The sequence below is a fragment of the Cynocephalus volans genome, chromosome 11 (genome assembly GCF_027409185.1).
Source record: "Cynocephalus volans isolate mCynVol1 chromosome 11, mCynVol1.pri, whole genome shotgun sequence".
Lineage (NCBI taxonomy): Eukaryota > Metazoa > Chordata > Mammalia > Dermoptera > Cynocephalidae > Cynocephalus > Cynocephalus volans.
In genome coordinates this window covers 122,332,752-122,340,124 of record NC_084470.1, presented here as the reverse complement: position 1 = coordinate 122,340,124, position 7,373 = coordinate 122,332,752, and the positions used below count along the sequence as shown (strand labels likewise).

Genomic DNA, 7,373 nt, shown 5'->3' with positions numbered 1-7,373 from the left:
CTGGTGCTTAAAAACAGCAGACATATCCTGAGCTACATGCTAGAATTGAGTGTCCCAAAACTAGAGTAGGTAGATCCAGACCAGGAATATGGAGGGCCCTCAACTCTCCAGTGCAGGCTGGGCTGGGTTCTGCTCACTGGCCTTGCTGGGAACAGAGCCTAGCCCTATGGAGATTTTCTGCCTTTTCAGAGAGCACACGTCAGCCACCTCTGCCTGGCTGAGGGGATTCTTCAAGCACATTATTATAGAGAAGCCTCCTTGAACCTGACCTGTGCTAGTAGGGGGCATTTGTCTAGCCTTTAGTTACTGCCAGGACCCTTTTACTGACCAACACACTGATCTCTAAGACTATAGGTGATATGGCTAGCCCCCAGAACAAGTTTCCAACTTTCTCATTAGGTACTCCTTCAAAAATAAAAGATCTTCAGCTTAAAAGTCTCATAGGCACTTAAAAAATTTATTTCATCTGTTCACAGCCCCAGGCTAGAGACCCCTGATTTTTGGACTTTGCCCCTTTATATAAGGCATCAGGGTAGAGCCCTCAGTGGTAAGATGGCTGCTGCAGATGGGCCTGTGAATTCAACCTCTACTGCCCTCTATTGGACATGAGGAGGGAAGATAGGTTAAAAATGCTTCACGCCTTCCAGGCATTGAAATTGAGCAGTTTTTGTCCAAGAATGCTAAGGGCAGATAAACTTTCAGCAGCTTTTATTGGAACGTCTAGAAGGCTTACCCTTCCTTGAGGTGGGCTGGGCAAATAGGGGCACTCAGGGACCTACATGAAGTCAAAGCAGCACAGCCCAGGTGCTTAGCTGGCAGATGTTCGTCAGCTCACCTAGAAGGACAGAGTGCAGATCCTCCACCAGACACTCCCTGGCCAGCGTCCCTGGAGGCAGAGGCCACCCTGCCCCTTAACTTAGAAGGACGACAAAGGAAGTTGGGAAGGTTAGAGAATTCCACATCACTTGCGGCATCAATCGTATTTGCAGGGGGTTGGGGAAACAGTGGAGAGAGAGATACAAAACTGGAGCGAGACACGAGGTGTTGCAGGTGCCAGGGCCCCTAGAAGTCCTCACTCTCATCCTCACCGTCCACGGACTCTGTGCCCACTTCTTCATAATCCTTCTCCAGGGCGGCCAGGTCCTCTCGGGCCTCAGAGAATTCCCCTTCCTCCATGCCCTCGCCCACATACCAGTGCACAAATGCCCGCTTGGCATACATCAGGTCAAACTTGTGGTTGAGGCGGGCCCAAGCCACGGCGATGGCTGTGTTGTTGCTTAGCATGCAGACTGCCCGCTGCGCCCTGGCTAGGTCGCCCCCAGGCACCACTGCGGGGGAATGGTAGTTGATGCCAACCTAAGAAGAAACAGAAAGTAGTGAGTGCCTGGCTCCATGTTCCCAGGAAGGGGTCTGTACTAGGATCCCCATAAGTGGGGAAGGGACTGTCACTTGGCGTTTGGCACTTGCCAACCTGTAAGAAACAAGGAGATAGAGGAAGATCATCACCATGAGGAAACACAAATCCAGAATGTGGGAAATTCTACAGGACAAGACTAGTCCCTTCAAAGTCACTACCAAGAAAAAAGGTGGAATATTTTACATTAAAAGACTTTACAGACAAATAAGTATAATGCCTGGTCCTTGATTAGGTCCTGACTGAAAAATTGACCATAAAAAACATTTGTGGCAACTGGAAACTTTGAATACTGATTAGGTATTCTTATTTGGGGGAAGTATTATTAATTTTGGTAGGCATAAAACCAGATTGGTTATATAGCTATATAAGTGAGCTTAAATGGGTCAACAAAGCAAAAATAAAGAAACAGATTTAGATGTTAAATCTAGGTAGTGGGCATATGGGTGTTAATTGTACTAGGCTTCCTTCTTTCCTGTAGTTTAAAAATAGTGTAAAAAATATAAAATTTTGTGAACATCTCCAATTGAATCTAAACTTAACCTACTTTGGGCTGGCCAGTTAGCTCAGTTGGTTAAAGCTCAGTGTTATAACACCAAGGTCAAGGGTTTGGATCCCCGTATTGGCCAGCTGCTCAAAAACAAAATGCAACTTAACATACTTTGAACATTGGTCTACCCAGAATTTAGAAATACATTTCATATTTTGGGTTTTTCCCCCTCTTAAAAAAAGGTTAACTTCCTATTAGTGCCTCTAAGGACAGAAAACTTACTGTACTTCCTAAAAGCAGCCTAGTCTGCCTTTGAGTAGCTAAAGCTCTTCCTAATATGGAGGCAGAAACAGTCTGTCTACCAGATATCCTACCCCTCATTTCGAGTTCTGAGCTACAAGACAACTCCTTGACACTAGCAAGCAGCTATTATCTTTATGACCAGGAGTCCCTGGATCCCCTCCCATTGTGGTCACATTCACAGCAGTGTCACAGGACAGGAAAGCTATATGTGTTTTATAAATGCCATAGTTGCTACCTTTAATCCTTCTAGAGTCTTACCCCAGAACAAACCCATAAAACTTAAACTAGGTCACACGTCCAGCACCCTGGGAAAGTGAACTGCTAACAGGGTGGGGCATAAACGAGTTCTTCCTCATCACTGCAAAAGGAAGAGACTGCATTCACAGATGCAGAACACAAGCTGTCTGACCTTCAGACCCACGTTTTCCCCATTATTTGACGGCAGGCCTTTCTGCGCTTCCAAAAGCATTCCTTTCTGAGCAAGTGCCATATCATGTGGCTATGTCCCAGGCACATGTAAACGAGGAGGCCATTCCCCCCAATTTGACTGGCAAGCCTGGGGAATGACTATTTGCCAGGCTAAGTGACATGAAACTGATATTTTTCCTTTCATAAAGGCAAGCTTTCAAGCAGAATCCACTCTGGCTTACAGTCCAAAGGCCTGGCTTCTAGACTGGTTGAGATCTATCAAGTTAAAGACACCCTCTAAAGCTGTTATCTGTCCTATTCTCTCCATCCCTAGTGCACTTGTTCTGCATTCCTGCAGCTCTAAAGGAATCTCCCTTCTCTGCAAGTACTCGATCCATGTGCTAATAATCCCTCTTTATCACCAACTTGCCTTGAAACCTGTGGGACACCAGTCCACAAACTGGATGCTGTGCTTGGTCTTGATGGTGGCAATGGCGGCGTTCACATCCTTGGGCACCACTTCTCCATGGTAGAGCATGCAGCAGGCCATGTACTTGCCATGGCGAGGATCACACTTGACCATCTTATTGGAAGGTTCAGAGCAGGCATTGGTGATCTGCCACTGAAAGCTGCTCATGGTAGGCCTTCTCAGCTGAGACAATGGGGGAGTAGATCACCAGGGAAAATGGATGCGGGGATAGGGCACCAGATTGGTCTGGAACTCTGTGAGGTCCGCGTTGAGGGCACCATCAAAACGTAGGGAGGCAGTGATAGAGGACACAATCTGGTCGATGAGCCAGTTGAGGTTGGTGTACGCAGGGTGCTCGATGTCGAGGTTGCAGTGGCAGATGTCATAGATGGCCTCGTTGTCTACCACGAAGCCACAGTCTGAGTGCTCCAGGGTGGTATGGGTGGTCAGGATGGAGTTACAGGGCTCTACAACTGCCGTGGACACTCGGGGGGCTGGGTAGATAGCAAACTCCAGCTTGGACTTCTTGCCATATTCAACAGAAAGCCGTTCCATCAGCAGAGAGGTGAAGCCTGAGCCAGTGCCACCCCCAAAGCTATGGAAGATCAGGAAGCCCTGAAGCCCGGTGCACTGGTCAGTCTAGAGTAGGAGATGACACTGTTAAGGACGTGGATGGCCTGTCATCTGCCCCCCACCCTCCTCTTCTGACAAAACCCTTTTCTGTCTAGAAAGCTACTGTTCCCTAACTACAATTGCATTCACTTCTGTATTGAAAGACTTTGAGGGAGGAGGGGTTAGGGAGAAATTGGCTAATGGACACAAAGAGTGAGTACATTTTATAATGATGAATATGACAACTATCCCGATCTGATCATCACATATTGTACACAAATACTTATAGTCAACTCTGTACCCCACAAATATGGATAACCAATTGTTTCAATAAAAATTTTAAAAATTAAAAAAAATGAAGACAAGCATAATTTTATTTTTGGGGGGCAGCTGGCTGGTTTGGGATCTGAACCTGTGATCTTGTCTAGCTGTGCTAAGACAAGTATAATTTATACGTAAGTGTGTGCATTTTATTGAATGTACAATAAATGATTTGACAAGTGTTTACACCTATAACCAAACTAATAAAGACAGAAATTTCCATCACCCCCAGAAAGTTCCCTCATGTCTTTTGCTTCACCTCTATAGAGGTGAGAAAAGAATATCTATAAGAGGCTTGGAGTTCCCGGGAGACAGATGACCTAGAAATGCAGCGCTGTGCGTGTGGAGTGGCATGGGTTGAGGCGGGACACAGGATTTGCAGTCACAGAGCTAGGCACTCTTAGCTTTGTCACTTTGCCCCCTAGTTGCAGGAAAATGGTAGTGGTGGCATCCTGTTGATCACACAGATTCCCAGGCCCACCTTGGACTGGAATCCCTGAACCTGCAGGTTTAACAACTACCCCAGGTGATTCTGATATAGCTGTTCCTTGGACCAGAGAAGCATCAGTCTATACCAGACACACGGGTAATGTCAGTATAAGAAAAGTTTAACCTGAGGGAGTGCTTTGTTTTATTTTCATTCTTGAGGAGGGGAGCACAGAATCCCAGTCCTCAGGTCATTCCTGAGTCCTCAGGCTCTACTGAGCAGCAGAGAGTATGTCTAGACAATCCCTCTAGATCGACAGTGCCAAGTACCGACTCCCAGTCGGCCTCACTCCTGGTTCTCCAGTGCCTCAGACAGGGGATGAGTTATCGGGAGAGGTAGTTTTAGGAGCTCAGCAGGAGCCTCTCCCAGCTGGAAGATCTGCGTAGGAGTCTAAGAACAAGCTGAGCTGCTGCAGAGATGGATGAAAGTAGGCTTGGATCAGACAATCAGACCTGGCAAAGCGAGGAACCAGCAGGATAGTAGTCCAAGTCCACAAACCCAGGCAGAGCAGGTTATTCAGGCATCCAACCCTAGTCCACACCCAGGACACACAGCTCCCCCTAGGGGGAGCTGAGTGGATACAAAGGCCATAGGCCACTTAATTTAAGTACCAGCCACAGGCCACACACGTTAAGACTCCCAGGCTAGGGAGGGAGGCTAAGGACGCAATGACCTCCTGCAGGTGCCAGGGGCACTGGGTCCTGCTCACCAATTTTCGAACTTGCTCCAGCACCAGATCGATGATCTCCTTCCCCACAGTGTAGTGGCCACGGGCATAGTTGTTGGCAGCATCTTCCTTGCCAGATATCAGCTGATCAGGGTGGAAGAGCTGCCTGTAAACGCCAGTTCTTATCCTATCTTGAGAAGAGGGCAAAGGGAAGAGAGGGTGGTCTCATTCCACAAGAGGACACAAGTTGCTAGAACCTTTGCTGCTAGGCTCCCCTGGGTGTAACTGCACAATGGAAAGTGCTGAACACAGGCATTCCAGAGGCCCACTTCTAAAGCCTGGTCCTATGTGGGCCCATGAGGAGGAAAGTCCAGGGTTGCCTTTCATGGTCCCTTCTCTCTGATCATAGCCACTTCACTTTTCTTAGTGAGGAATAAGAGGGGTGTCAGGGGAATCTCAGTTCATTTGTGACTGGTGTAAGAATTTAGGCCAATGCAGAAAACTCAGCCCACGGTTTTAACATCTAAAACAATATATTTGGATAGACGGGGGAGGAGTACAATGTTCATGAACTGAGGAGAACCAGATGCAGAAGGGAGGAAGCAGAAAAGCCCCTGGGAGCCAGCCATAGCCAAGTTAACACAGGCCCACATCCAATTAAGGGTCTGTTTCAGCTAAGGCTGAGCAGGGGGCCAATATGAATGCTCTCAGCTCCCAGTTACTTAGACAAATGACGTCCTCAAGAGTCTGAGGGTAAGTAAAAGGAAGTTCAAACTTTTTGCTTTTATCTGCTCCTTTCTACAGTCTTTTTTTTTTTTTTTTTTTTTAAAAAGATGACCGGTAAGGGGATCTTAACCCTTGATTTGGTGTTGTCAGCACCACGCTCACCCAGTGAGCGAACCGGCCATCCGTATATGGGATCCGAACCCGGGGCCTTGGTGTTATCAGCACCGCACTCTCCCGAGTGAGCCACGGGCCGGCCCTACAGTCTTCATTTTAGGTATGACCCCTGACTCAAACATCTGGCAGTTTCTGGACAGAGCCGTGTGACCGATCTCCCTCTCAGCACAGGAAGCCCCCAGAACCCTTCCTGAAGACAGAGTCTAGACAAAAGCAACAGATGTCAATCTTTGATGTTGTTCTTGGAAGGGTACTGCTTGCATTCCAAGTGTTTTCCTCTAAGCAGAGCTCCCCACTGACTTTGGGACTGGCAAAAAATAGGGGCTGCCCACTCACCTCAACAGAGGCTCCAGGTCCACAAAAATAGCCCGGGGAACATGCTTGCCAGCCCCTGTCTCACTGAAGAAGGTGTTGAAGGAGTCATCGCCACTCACCAGGGTCTTGTCACTGGGCATGGTGCCACTGGGTTCGATGTTGTGCTCCAGGCAGTAGAGCTCCCAGCAGGCACTGCTTATCTGTACTCCAGCCTGGCCCACATGGATGGAAATGCACTCTCGCTGGTGGGGGAAGCAGAGCAGAGTGACACGCTGTCAGCAGCATGGGGTGGGAGATGAAGGCTTGAAAAGCCTTCCTTGGAAGCACTCTATCTTTCCTCCCTGAAGGCTGAAGCCTAGCAGTGTGTCACCTAGTCCAAACCCCAAAAGACTGGGTTCTCTTTCCAGGCCTTCCCACACTTTAAGTCAAACCACCTCCAGAACCTCATTTCCCTTCATTTACTCAGGGCTTAAGAACAAGGTGGCTATGCCTAGGTCTTCTGGGGCAGAAACTAGAGAAAGCCAAAACCAAGTAGCCAAATCCCACTGCACAGTGCCCTCTCTGCTGGCTGGGGTGGCTTGGGAAAGCTCAGAGTCCTGTGCTCCAAGACAGGCCCACCAGGAGCTTCTAGGTGCAAGCACTGGAGCCTTGGAGAAGTCTCCCGTGGCAGCAGCTCTGTCTCCTCCACACCCTGAAGGGGCAGAAAACTAAGCTCAGGCCTGAACTGAGGAAGCAGTTCTGGAGTTAGAGTCAGCCTTTGGAACTCACCCACAACCTTTCCTTTTTGAGGAACATGTATTGACCTTAGACATCTGTCCCTGTCCACTGCAGTACAGATAAGCTAATCCTAGTAAGTACTGCTCAAGGGCCACAGTGGAGGCTGGGATACCCACCCCACCTTTCAACTCTTCTCACTTGGGTAACTCTTGTGATGGACAGATCCTCCCTCCCATCTTCAGGTCCTTCATCCCCAACCCATAATCCAGA

The 7,373-nt window shown here is 48.4% G+C and overlaps 1 pseudogene; it reads right to left on the bottom strand.

The window, feature by feature from the left end:
• Positions 1–1,062: 1,062 nt before the first annotated feature.
• Positions 1,063–6,541, bottom strand: LOC134391284 (tubulin alpha-8 chain-like; annotated as a pseudogene).
• Between the last annotated feature and the right edge of the window lie 832 nt (positions 6,542–7,373).